Source organism: Teleopsis dalmanni, chromosome 1 (assembly GCF_002237135.1).
Source record: "Teleopsis dalmanni isolate 2A chromosome 1, ASM223713v2, whole genome shotgun sequence".
Taxonomy (NCBI): Eukaryota; Metazoa; Arthropoda; class Insecta; order Diptera; family Diopsidae; genus Teleopsis; species Teleopsis dalmanni.
Window position 1 is genome coordinate 29,306,171 of NC_051846.1, and position 14,358 is coordinate 29,320,528.

General features: G+C 26.8%; 1 long non-coding RNA gene across 1 annotated transcript; it reads left to right on the plus strand.

The window, feature by feature from the left end:
- The first annotated feature begins 5,399 nt into the window (after nt 1-5,399).
- LOC119673113 lies at nt 5,400-13,487 on the plus strand. The gene is made up of 3 exons (XR_005252006.1): nt 5,400-5,633; nt 5,694-5,739; nt 13,407-13,487. It is a non-coding gene; the product is annotated as an uncharacterized LOC119673113 (long non-coding RNA).
- Nucleotides 13,488-14,358: the final 871 nt, after the last annotated feature.

The window sequence follows — 14,358 nt, forward strand, 5'->3', positions numbered from 1 at the left end:
AAGGACATCAGATATGATATCATCAGATATGATATCAGATATGAAAACCGCATAAATGTTGGAAATGGGTAGATTGACAACGCAACAAAATTGCATGGAAGTAACATTATTAAAAAAAAACCTGTAAAAACTTCTTAATATAGACTAGAATTTAGTTTAATTACTGGTTTCTTAAATGAGATTGTTTTTCTTATTATGTCAAAGATTAAATTAAAGAATAACAGATTTTGCGCAATGTAGAGTAAAACCATCATCACTTTTTTGACTTATTCAATTTTTTTATGGTCTTGAACACAGCGAGCCGTTGGAAATCGTTCGAACACCATATTGTGTTCGAGCATTTGCTGTTATATGGATTTATATAAAAACAAAACGAACATTAAGAAACCATTGGACTGTTCGAATAGCTCGAACATCATTGAGAACCTCGTACTTATAAAGTGTTCGATTCAAGCATACTAAAACTGTTCGAACATCATAATGATCGAACACTTTAAATCACTTATACATTCATTATATTAATTTAAATACGTAAGTAATGAATATTATTTATTATTTGACTATACTATGTTTTATGTACAAAATATTGCACCTTAGGTCTTCTGTTAGATCACATTACTTGGCATTCATTTGAGTAATAACTTTTGCAAATATTAACTCGTTGATATTCACTAACTGCCTAACCACATTTCAAGCAATTCGAAATCTACTCAGTAAATATTATTATTGACAGCTTTAATTGCTTATGTAAATATGTATGCACATCTGTGCTATAATTTTGAAATAATTACTACACAAATCATATAATTTTTTTCATATAACTATGGAAATTTAAAGTTATGATTTGCAATTCATATCTATTTTTACTATTAAATTTGTTTGTTAATACACAGAGTTTGATATAATGTTCGCAGTTATAATACGTAATTAATAATTAATCTGTTAACTATAGCTCATAACTCTAATCTACAACATGTAAAATATGTTCATTACCTTGACTTTTAAGTAGCGCTAGTGTTTTTCACTAACCATAGTAACTGGTATTATTTATATTAAATTTATTTGTTATATACAAGTTTCAAAAAGAATTATTATTATTTATCTTAAATGTATTTCTATATGCTATAGTATTTAAAGTAAATAAATTCTATATTTTATATACTAATACTTGTTTGCCTCACAACTTGTAAAGTTATCCTTTAGTTATAACACCTATTGATAAATAATACTGTAGTATTAAAAGCTTCATTAAAAAATTTAGATATATTTAGTTGTGGTTACTTTCTATTACACAAGTATTATGCGTAATAAACTATTTCAGATTTTATTGTTCTCTAATAAAATATCTTAGTCTTATAGTATTAAATTATATTATAAAATATCTTATAGTTATATATAGCCATGAAACCAATCAACAGTACCAATAGTTTCGTATGTTGATTTAACACTGTTGAAAAAAATATATTTTGCTAACCCAGCAACCCAGTAACTTGCTTAAAAATAATAGAAACTTTGTTCTTTCGAAATCAATTCATTTGGGGTGTTAAAACCTGGCAGCATTCAATAATTACTCCAATAAACATGAAGCCATCATTTTAAATGATCATGAAGTATAATTTAGAGAGACAACTGAGACCTTGAAGATATCAAAGAATTTTCGTTAGTTACGATTTTCCAAATTGCGTTAACTACAGTTTTTATTCTGGACTATTCTGGTTCTCTACAGAACCCGAATCCCTAGCAGCTATGTTTACCTGTATATAAGTTTCAGTTTGAATATTTTTTTTTGTCAAATCTGTAAATCGAACACATAAGAAATAAAAGAAATTATAGAAATTTAAGTATATACTTTCAAAAATTGTAAAACCAAAAACAATAATCGAACCTCTTTTAACCGTGAAATGTTGCTAAATCCCACTTTTTATTTGTAATATGGAAATAGCTTCTTTTAGTCCAACAAATCTTTTAACGGAATAGACTTTTTGGTAACTTACAAAAAATAAACTTAAAATAATTAAATATTTACACAAAAATAAAAAAAATTATCTATACTATAAAAGTGACCCAATATTATTCGTTTTCAAATAATTAATTTTTTATAAGGACATATGATAATGCCCTTAATTGTTATTGGTTTAGTAAATTGAGTTATATATCACTTAATGTCATTTAATACATATATAATTTATGTTAATATCGTAATTAATGTAAGTTAATTATTTAATTCCATCAATTTATTAATGCAATTATTTGTCATTACTATTATTAGATTCTCTTATAGTATAGTCTTATCTTCAATATATTTAATTAATACATTTTTTTAATTTAATAATTTTCATTTTATGGTGAATTATAATAAAGATTTATTATTTATTTAAAAAAAGAAAAAGTTCCTCATTAAAATCATATTTGTATCTTTTCTTGTTAAACAATTTTTTTTTGCAAAAAAAACTGCAAAGTTGTTAAACTGCATATTCCCAAAATCTGTTTTTCACGTTGAAATTTTCAATATTAAAAATATACAGAGGTTCACAGCAAACATTTTAGTCTTTATTCTTTTTATGATTTTTTAAGTCAATTTAACCAGCATTGTGACTGTTGTTTATTTTGAAGTATATAAATTACGACTAAGGTAAATTGGTCACTAACCGATTGTGGAATACTACACACTACACTGTTGATGATTACAATCAATATTGTTCCTATAATTAGAAAATATTATTCTTTCTAAAGGATCAACATATTAGCAGTTCTAGCAAATCATTATATTCTATAACTACTTTTCATAGAGAAAAACCTACGTGTTAATCCACAACTTTAAAATACACTTTAATTAAAAGTCCATTTTTATCCATTTATGTGATTTATTTGGAAACAACAATTGCGTTTACTGTGCTATTTTAAAAAATAAAGCATAAACCACAACTATATAAATTTACTTAACTATTATAAATAGTTTTTTTTTTTATATTTAAGCGCTATTGTTTGTAGAAAATATTTTATTATGCAATTACAACCTATATTGATTTATTTCAATTGAGTTCACTTTAGTCTGACGTTACTGTTTTTTTATCAATAATTATTTGTTATTAAATTATTAAAGTAAAATGAGGAAACTGATCAAGAACATCTTTTTTTGCACTGCAATTCAAAAACTTAAAAAAAAAAATGAAAACAAACTCAAAACAAGCTAATCACAATCACTTTAGGGTCATTGATATTCTATAAATTGTAGAGAAAATGTGTGCATTGGTAGTATTTGAGAAATGTGTGTTATAGTATTGTAACTTTAACATGTGCACACTAGCTTTATATATTTTTCAATTTTAAAAATATCTGTACTTGAAATACAAACGCAATAATTTACTTGTGAAAGTGAGTGCAATATTGCACATTGCCATCAAACAACCATTTCGATAGTAAAAGTTTAAGAGAACCAAACTTCTTTTTCTCTATGAATGAATAGAATAGAATGAATCAGTTTAAGGAAATTTGGATGAAGAGTAATTAATTACTGTCAGTATTTCCAACTATGAGATAACTTTTTCAAAATATAATGCCTCTACGAACAGAATAGTATTGAAATTTAACAATTGAAAATAAAATTATAATTAATTAATTAATTCAATTATTCTACAGCTGGTTTATGATTTCGTTCTAATATAAACACAGCAAATAAAATTGTTAATATAATTAAAAACAACTTTCATAGTAATAGTAACAAAACTCCAGAAAAATGTGCGAACAAAAAAGTCAAGTACGGCTTTGGATCAGTTGGTTAAGGTGCGCTGATTCTGAGTTTCACATTTGGCAGGACCCGAGTTCGATTCCTGGTACTTGCAGTCTCAAAAATAATTATTTACGAATAATTAAATACAAGATTTATTTCCAAGACCACTGATGATGGGTATTTGGCAATACACGAAACAGCTATGTGGTCAGCCAAAAATTCAATTAATTAAAATAATACAAATAATTAAATTTTTATTGTTGTATTTCACTACTGTTCGAAAAAAAACCTCTTCACTACTGTAAAATTTTATATCTGAACTACTTAAGATGAACAACATAATAAACTTAAGATATACAAAAAATGAAGGATTTGATGAGAAAAAAAATGCAAAAATTTGTGCGTTAAATAACACTCTTAAAAGAACCCGTCCCTGTTTCGAAATATCCACAAAATATCATTAATTAGAAACATCCAAAATAAATTGCTTGTGATAAGCCGATGAGACAATCTAAACAGCTCATTCAGGTTAACAAAATATCAATGAATGCAAACTCTAAAACACACTTCTATAACAACGTATTTAAATAATAGATGAGATAATGAGCAATGGGTCTTTTAAACAATGGGTTTCTCAAAATTGTACTTATAGTGTCATAAGCACAAACTATGTTCGTTTTAGATAAAGGTATTCTTAGGCATATGAACAAAAGTACTTTGATATGTTCTTATATGATAGACAGTACGGACACAAATCAGTTGACTCTTTGATGATTGATGTAAACATTTGTGGTTTGTTCCAAAAAATCATGCATTTCTACACGAAATGCATAGATTGCAATAAACAACAACAAAATATACGCACAAACTTTCTTGCAATTGCTTGCAATCTTGCTATACATAAACCCATATATAAATGTTTAGAACGAAACAAGAAATAAAAAAAAACAGCTGTTTTGACATCTGTTGCTTCTCATGTGAATGTAGTGTGCTGCAAAAACAGTTGTTTTATTTTGATATTGCAATTCTGTAAGAAAAGTGTTCTCGCACTCTTGCAATTTAGTTTAGCAATTATACATTTCATGCACCTTGTAATTACTTTGCAAGACAAAGTGAATACCCCTTGTTTTTGTTTTCAAGAAATCTATGTGCCATGTTATACAGGCAGTCATGGTTACATCTAATGTCAAATTGTTGTTTTCAATATAAATTAAGAAAATTGATAATGAGAAAAAGAGAGAAATTTGGATTAGAATTTGGTTCTATACCTCGTCATGTTGGTCAAAACAGTGTTACTATGTAATAAATGTTAATAGTTTGTGTCTATTAGAAGTAAATATGTATATTTTTCTGTTGATATATAAATATATCTATATAAATATATATATAAAAATAAATTGAGCACAGTAAAAAAAGTACGAAATCAGTAGTGCAAGTAACAGATTGAGATATCACTGTCTGTATTATATGCCATGACCAAAAAGAGCATAAAATTTGTCTTTTCTGATAACAGAAAATATAAGATTGTCTGTATAACAACCCCTTAAATATAGTAAAAAATAGTAAAAGAACATAGCTTGCCATGGATAAAATACGTCGAATAACAAATTATTTGAATAATTTCACAGAATAAATATTTTTTTTTTTTAACGAATTAATTACACATTCTATATTCAAAAATTATTTACTCAAAATCAAGTCCATCACGTTATTGAGATTGAACTCCAATTAATAATTGAATGAATTATTTTATATTATTGAATGAGCTGTCAGTATGTGCAATACATCATTTTATATAGTAATTATACATAGTTAAAGTTCTACTCGTAGATAGAGAGAATCACGACAAAGAATTGGATATTAATATTATCTCGCTATTGAAGAATTGGAAGAAGTACCCCAAGTAAGATATAAAAAAATAAATATTAGATATAGTATAATTAAATTACCTTTTGTTTTTAAGGTAACTTATTACGAAAGTGTGATTGTAGAACCAAGTGTGACATAAGGTTTGCATAACATTATGTAATTTTTCTTTACAAAAAATATATTAATGACGACTCTATGACTTATAACATCTACATAACGATGATATTAAAATTTTATAAGACGCCTACTTTTTTATAGTCTTTTGATTCACATATATTGTGCGCGCTCTTCTGCGCAAAATACATTTTTATTCTGCTATGGATTTGTTTAATATGTGTTTAGATATGAGTATGTATTTGCCGATTGAGTGGGGATAGGTGTTAGGCGTATATATATACATTATGTCTACAACTCGATGCGATTAAGTATTTGTATATTTATGGTTAAAATGTTCTTAAGTATATTTTATTTTTACCTCAGTTGTAAACAAGCGGTGAACGTCAACGAATGTTGGCTGCTTTTTGATCAGTGTTTCCACTGGGAAATCGTTTGATATTCGATGTTGGTTTAAATTATTTTGAACTTCTTTTTATGTTTTCGTTTTCCTTATAAAGCAAATAGAACGTGTAAAAAAGAAAGAAAAAAACTAGAATTAAAATTTTAACTAAATACTTTCTCAGGAACCTATTGTTTCGGCGAACTCGTGAAGCGTTCCGCATCCGTTCTTTCCTGTTATCGAACTTTTGTTTGGAAAATAATTTTTCTTTTGTTTTGTTTTGTTTTGTATTCGGTGTATTGGCTATAAACTATTTATTGTACACAAATGCAGAGATACAGAAATGCATGTATACTTGTGCACATTAGTTTGTTGTGTATCGTTAATTTTTATGACTTGGCCATTAGTAATGCCACATCACGCCGTGACGTAACGTACGACGTAGTGCTATAGATATAAAAATAAATCTAAATAAACTTAAACCTATACACATACCTATTATAACATAAATATAATTTGTAAACGTAAACATGGATAGTAGTGCCGCGATCGCGATCGCAATCGCGATCTCTGAAACAAAACAGAACTAAAAAAATAAACAATCTGAAAGATTGTTTAACAACATCATGTGTTTTTCGATTTCGTTTTTGGTTTTGATTTATTTTTTGTTTACTCTACGAACTTTTCGTTTTCTATGAGATTTTGCGCGTTCATTAAAATTCGTATTTGTTTTTGTTTTTGAGTGTCACAATTTGTTTTTTAATAAAATTAACTTCGCAATTGACACATTTGTGTTGATGACAAAGTAAATAGTTCAAAAAATTATTAAATTTGCAAGAATTTTGTAAATTGTTCATTATATCAACTAGTTTTATAACAGCTGATATATTTACAATAACACATACATATATCCGTATTAAAAATATTATGAAAAAATCACTGAAGGAATGTAGAAATAAACGTTTAGACAGAAGTTTTCTATAGATTTTTTTCATTCCTTGTTTTTAGTGCAGTAAGCTAGCACTTTTTTATATTGCACTATTGTTATGTTATTTATATTGTACCATTTTTTGTGTTTTATTTATACAATATGTATGAAATTGGTGGCTGCAACTTTGAAGTATAGTATTTTTAATTACTTCTTGATTTCAATATATGAATTACTTTCTTAAATAAATATTAAAATGTACAGAAAAGTTTTATATATACAATACCATGTTAAAGTTCTGAAAACTAACAATTTATAATGATTTGTAATGAATCCTGCCTGCTTACACAGGAATCAATAGTAATGAGTCTGCGGACAGTCTTGCGAGATCACGATCTGCCCTTCAATTTGGTCTACAACTAGGTCTCTGATTAATAAATGACTATCAGCCGAGAGAAGTCGCTACTGGCGCGACATTTCAGGTAACCGTCAGGCTGAAGTGCTGATTCATCTCTACAGTTATGGTAAGGTATCCTTCTTCAGCAGAACAGAGTTGAGGTTGTTGGTGGGATATTTAACGAGTGACTATGAACTGCGTTATCATCTTAACAAAATGGATCTATCCGATGAGATAGATTGTAGACTCTGCTTAGAAGCAGAAGAGACTTCCAGTCACTTTCTCTGTGACTGCCCAGCCTTGATCTGGGACAGGAGAAGGTCACTGAGTCGAGAACTACTCTCTCTTTCGCATTGCTCTGCTCTATTGGAAGCTGGTACTCTGTTTATTTCTATTCCGAAGTTAATTTATATAGCTGTGGTTTATGCAAAAGTTCTAAATAATAGCCAAACAAATGCAATGCTTATTTCGGTAGCTATAGGTCTTGTGTTAGTTTTAAATAATAGCACAGCAAGTGCAATGGTTGCGTTAGTTATAGTTAATAGCACTGTAAGTGCAATTGTTGTTTATGAATAAACAATATTATAATATTGTTATAATAATACCTTTAACAATTCCGTTATAATACTATTAAAAAACTGATTTGCAGAAATCCACTTTTATACTCAATAAAATATCAGGTTTTAATTATAAACCTCATAAATTTTGTTTGTTAGTTGTGTACAATTCTCTCAACAAATGAATTTCTTCGACTTGAAGGAACTAAAGAGTGATATAATATAAAATAATTTTAATATTTCTCAACTATAAATATTACTCCTTCAACTAACTTGTGTATGCAAATAAATAAGACAAATATAATTTATAGTAAAAAAAAAGAAAGTTCCAGCTTGTGTTCCGCTCATAATAATTTCAAAATAAAAAAAATTAAAATAAGCATATAAAATAAATATTTTTATGGATACAGGACACGCTAAAAATATTATTCTTTTAATTATATTTAGTGCAAAACTTCAGTAATTTGCAAATAAAACTTTCGACATAAAAGGAATCAGCGAAATATAAAAAAAAATATATTTTTGTTGAAACATTCAAGTGAAAACAAAATATAAACACACATAAATATAAACTTATAAGATTTAGTCGAGAAAATAACGATACTTTTGAGATTGTAGTATGCCATCATCAACCAACACGAAGTAAGTCAAAAGTTAAATTACTTATTATACTTTTAATATACTACATACTATTTCAATACTATTTACAGAAAAACTTAGGTATCTAGCTACTACTTGTTATTTTGGATATAATAATCCAAAATGACAGGAATAAAATAAATATTTGGAAAAAATTCCCCACAAAGATTATCGATGATTATCGATATTGATGTTTCTTAAATAAAAATTCCATATACCATATATACCATATACCATATTCCATTCCATATTACTCTTATTTTTGGATTACTAATTTTCACCAAAAACGTAATTTCCTTTATTATTTTATGATAATATAATAATAATAATAGTATAATAATAATAATGTAATAAAAATAATATAATAATAATAATATAATAATAATATTTATTATTCATAACTTAAAAACTCTCTTTGGAAGTTTTACTTATTTCACTATCTTTATGTAGACAATATAATTAAGAGCTAATCTGATTGTCATTATTCACAACCATAGTTTTTAGTTAGTTTTGCGCTTCGTCAACCAAACACTTTCATGATATATTTTTCCTATAAAAATTCGTGCCTTCAATATATTTTTCTGTATTCTCTCACTTGGCGCCTTCTTTGTCTCACGAACCCTTAACATATTTTTTAGTATACTCTCATCTATCACTCTACATAGGTACATGACCTAGTCACTAAATATGCTGTGACTTTACAAATTTGATAATATTTTCATATTGTATTTGGTTATTTGTATCAGTATGTAACGTTAAGATCAAATCTACATATTGTTCTACATACATATTGTTCTCATCAGAGCAGGATTCTCATCTGCTTTAAAGCCAATTGAGCATATCATCTTATTAGACGGATCCATCCTGTCCAGATTGTAACGAAAGCCGTGGTGATCCAACACATAGTCTATTTACAATCTTATTTATGTTTTACTGAAAACACATTTCTTACCATAGTTGTGAGAACTATGTTGAGTTTGTAACGCAAGTCGTCGTTATTCAACACATAATATATTGACATCTTAGCTCTGTTTTACTGAGGAGCTATATTTTACCCGGTAGGAAATATTTATGTTTGTACAAGAATCATTCCTAAAATTTCACTGATATTTAAGAATGAAAAAATCTAATGAATAGAAATCCTAAAATAAATGAATTCTTTCGAAAAAAGAAATCATAGCGGACTTAATAGTGTTTTTTATATTTTTATTTTCATTATTTGATTAGGAGTTCGATTTTTAGAAAGTCCATTTGCTATTTAAATATATGTTATCGTTTCCATTATTAATATAATTTTCTTCGACTGAGCTTTTTCTCTAGTGGGCTAATGAAGAAAATTTTCAAAATATGTTTGTTCGGATACCTTAAAAATAATACTAGTTGTGTGTGATTTTGCCAAATATGAGATCTAAAATGCAATATTACCAACTGCGGTTCTCTGTTTATTATATATTCCGTTTGAAACATAATGTCTTGATAGTCAACAAATGTTGTGGTTTTTGATCCTTCATAGAACTAGAAATTTTTTGAATTTAAATTTAATTTATTAAGGGCTGTCTTAACCAGATGCGACCACGGGCCAACACAAACCACTGTATAGATTGGGGGGTCGCAAAAACAAATACATACGTTCATAGTTGTTTTCATAGTAGTTCAAAAATAAAAACACGGCTATAATGTTAAATTTAGTTTTATTCATTTATCAATTGAATTTATCATTTATTTGGTATACCATAAAAATAAAATAATGGAGTTTTACCAGGGCCGTGCTTTGGACAGCCCTGTATTAAGCAATTATTCATTAAGGAATTTATAAAGAAATTTGTTTAAAATATACATACAAATAGGTGTATATATATCTTCGCGTGTATCTTAAGACTCGTGATAAATGTTTATTATTTCAGGGCATTAAATAATATTTCAAAGAAAATATTACTCATATGCCTTTTCAATCATTCTCAAAATAAATCATTTTAAAAATTTCCCATTAAATTATATACAAAAAAAAAAAATTAATAAACAGCTTAAAATAATAAAATAAAATAAAGTCTAACTTTTTTTCTAATTTAAATTTTTTTTTTTGTTTTGTATAAAGTTATGAATTTGTATTTTTTTCATTTATTGTTTAATTGCGCTATTAATTTTAGTCATGAAAAAGAAATTTATCTTTAAGGTGATAACAGCTTTTAATTTGTTTCGCACAATTTTTTTGTGAGTACGCAAAAACAATTAAATTGATTTCAGTTAATAATAAAAATAAAATGTTCTAAATAAAGGTATGTACATATAAAAAGATACAGATACACATATGTATATATACAAAATATATAAATACAATAAAATTTTCAAGGCCAATATCAAAGAGAGAAGACATTGCTCTTTAGCTATGTTTATTTTTTCGAGTTATGTTTTTATTTGACTTTGTGTAGATACATAAATATTTACTGTTTATATATATATATTTACATGTATATTAAACAGTATGTATCTCAGTATTTTGCTCACATGCGTATTTTATCATATGAATTTATTTTATTTTAATTGTTTTTCACAAGAGAACAACGTCAAATCTCCCATAGATTTGTTGTTTATAAAACACTATTAATTTTTAAATTTAACATTTGTTTTTGTTATTTATTTTGTTTTTATTTTTACTATTTTTTTTTTATGTTTTTATTTTCTTTTTTTTAGGGGGTTTTCCGAGAAGATAACCTGCTTGCATTTGTAAATAATATTGAAATATATTGCTAATAAAATTAAAATTTTGGCTTAATATAGTAATGTAAATGCAATCAAATTATCGTTAATATTTACTTACTGTGTTTTTATTTTACAAATTTTAAAGAATCAATATTTACATTTATTTTATACATAATCAAAATACTAATACAAGTCAATACTCAAGACCTGTCTGCTTCTCAAATTATTGAATAATTGAAATCTGTCACATTTTTTATATTTACATGCAGTCTTTTCTTGATTCGATGCCCCAAAACACTAGCAGCTAATGGTGTATCTCGTAACACACCACAAGGATAGGAAAGTACTGTTTCGATCGATGTGCCAAATCTTTAGCAGATGAAAGTGAAATCGACAAAGGTCAAATCCTTTTTAATTAGATTGAGAGCCCATTTATTATAATAATATATATTAGGCACCTAAATATTAAATTAAATGGCGAGGGAGCAATGAACTGAAGCTGTAGATTGATATAAAATTTACTTTGAAAAGTTATTCAAACGCTATTCCTCATGGTCTTCGCCCATTTTAAAACTAGTTCCACCCAGTGAAATCAATTATTTGAACTATACGTCTTAGCTTTTTTATGGAGTATTAGAATCGATACAATTATTTAGCTTGATTATATTAAATTATAGCCAAACATTGTTTTCTATAGCGCAATATACAATAGTCTAAAATTGCAGTAATATTTCGGAAAGTTAATATTCGAGCACGTATAACTAAATGACTTTATGGTGGGTGTTCCCAAGCTTCCAAAGCTTGCCGATAACTTTTTTATAAACAACTATTTATACATAATTGATATTATTGTGTCATGTTGATATACTTGTGACTTTAACAAACTTGTACATTTGAACTCATTGGTCTGTCAAAACAATATCAAAACATATCACGACAAGAATGCAAATGTAAATGTCGTAGGAGGACTGCAGATATAAAAAGTGGCTGTATAGTGTGACATTTGTCCTGGGGTCTTAATAAAACCGTATTTTTTTTAAAAAGAAAAAAGTTAAAAGGTTTTTTCTGAATTAAAATTGAAAATAAAAATGTGGAACATCTATGATTGGTCACCACTTAACCTTTTAAACTTCTATTTTGAAAATAAACAACCGTCAATTTTTGACCGATCAGGTTATAAACATTGCCTTAAAAGGATTCAATACTGTAAGATACCCCATGGAGGATATTTAAATCATGTACTTCACATCTAATGATAAGGACCACATATTAAAAAAAAACTATCAAAAGCTCAATCCCTTGGTCTTTTACTCGTGTTTATTGTCGGAACCATAATATTAATAAACCTGCCTTATTATATACCCAATTTCATTTGATTTGATTTCATATGTCCTATAAGAACCTTCAACTTCCTTCAACTGAATAGAGATGGTCGAATTTCTTTTACTTTATTTAGGTATTTGTTAGTTTCAAATAAATTTTAATAAATTACAATACTCTCTGCCAAATATGTCAAATGAAAACAAATTGTTAATAAAAAAAAATTAAAATATTATTACATTTATTTTGTTAATGTTTAAAGATTATTTGCGCTTTATTTAAGTCAGAAATTAAAAATTTTTGTATAAAAAGTCTTATCAAAACGTTGGTGTTTATTTGAATATCTTATCGGTATACATCTTGTAAGTGGTACACACAACATTGACGTTGGTTAATATTTGCTTTACACCATATCTAAAATAGATAAAACAGATATTAAACATAGGCAAGATCAAAGAACTGAATTGGGTTAGTTTATTAAAATGTAATGTATGTCTTCCAAAGAGTAAAATTGATGAATATTGGTGCAGAAAAAGTGAAGTTAATAATAACTGGGAAGTAAGGTGTCATTATATTATATGGTGCACATACCTCCAACACTATATGGTGAATGTTGGATATATATTTAGAACTTATGGTTTGGTTTCTTTATGTTCATAGATTAATACTAATTATTAAGTGTTTTAATAATTTAACGTATCATATAGTAAATGTTAATTTGTTTATATCTACCATTATGTGCTAACAGTTGTTTTTTAATTTTGTTACAGACACGGCTGCCATGGATCCAATATTTTATCCCCCAACAAATGGTATTCCTTCAGAAAGTAAACTGGCAACATACATGGTAAGTTGAAATATAATAAATAAAATAAAATATTTTCAAAATTAATAGAAAATTTTAAACAAATGAATATTTGAAAACAGATAATCATATTGAGTTCGGTAGATCGATTAATAATAGGAATAAATAGATAAATTTGTATAGATCCTTTTTTTTTAATAATATTTGGATAAGTATATAGAAGCTAATTTCTAAAATATATTTATTAAAATAATCATGATTTTATCTGTATGACAAACTGCTTTATCAAATAATAAAGATTATCGTTTAAAAGCTTAAGGGTCTCTTGAATGACTTTTCTCAGAAGTTATATGTGTGCCTTCATAATTCTTTTACTATATGTCATGATATACATACTTATATGGCAATTCTGGCAATGGTCTTTCAGCTCACTACACTCAATAATCTTTCGAAAGATCCCTTTAAAAATGTTTCGTATTCTAGTAGGTGTCTCTTGCAAGCCGTAAACACGGTTGCCACTTATGGTACTTTAGTACCAAAATTGGTACTTTTTTTTCCGTTTGGTACTCTGGTACTCATTTCAAAAAATGGACATTTTCGGCGACCCAAATTTATTGTGGATATTGTATTGTTTTATACTTTTTGTACATTTTATATAAATTGTATTTTCTTATAAAAAGACAATACAAAAATTTTGGACCTTTTTTTACAGAAATGGTACCTTTTTAAACCAATTTTGGTACAGAAAAAAATTTTCAAGTGGCAACCGTGGCCGTAAAGCTCTCTTCGATCTTTCAAAAAACCAATGAAGATGTGCTATTAAGCAAGTCTTTCGATTAACTCTGATATTTGCTTTGTGTTTTTCGTTTTAAAAAAATATTTTTATATAAAATAAAATACATAAAAATTAAAACAAA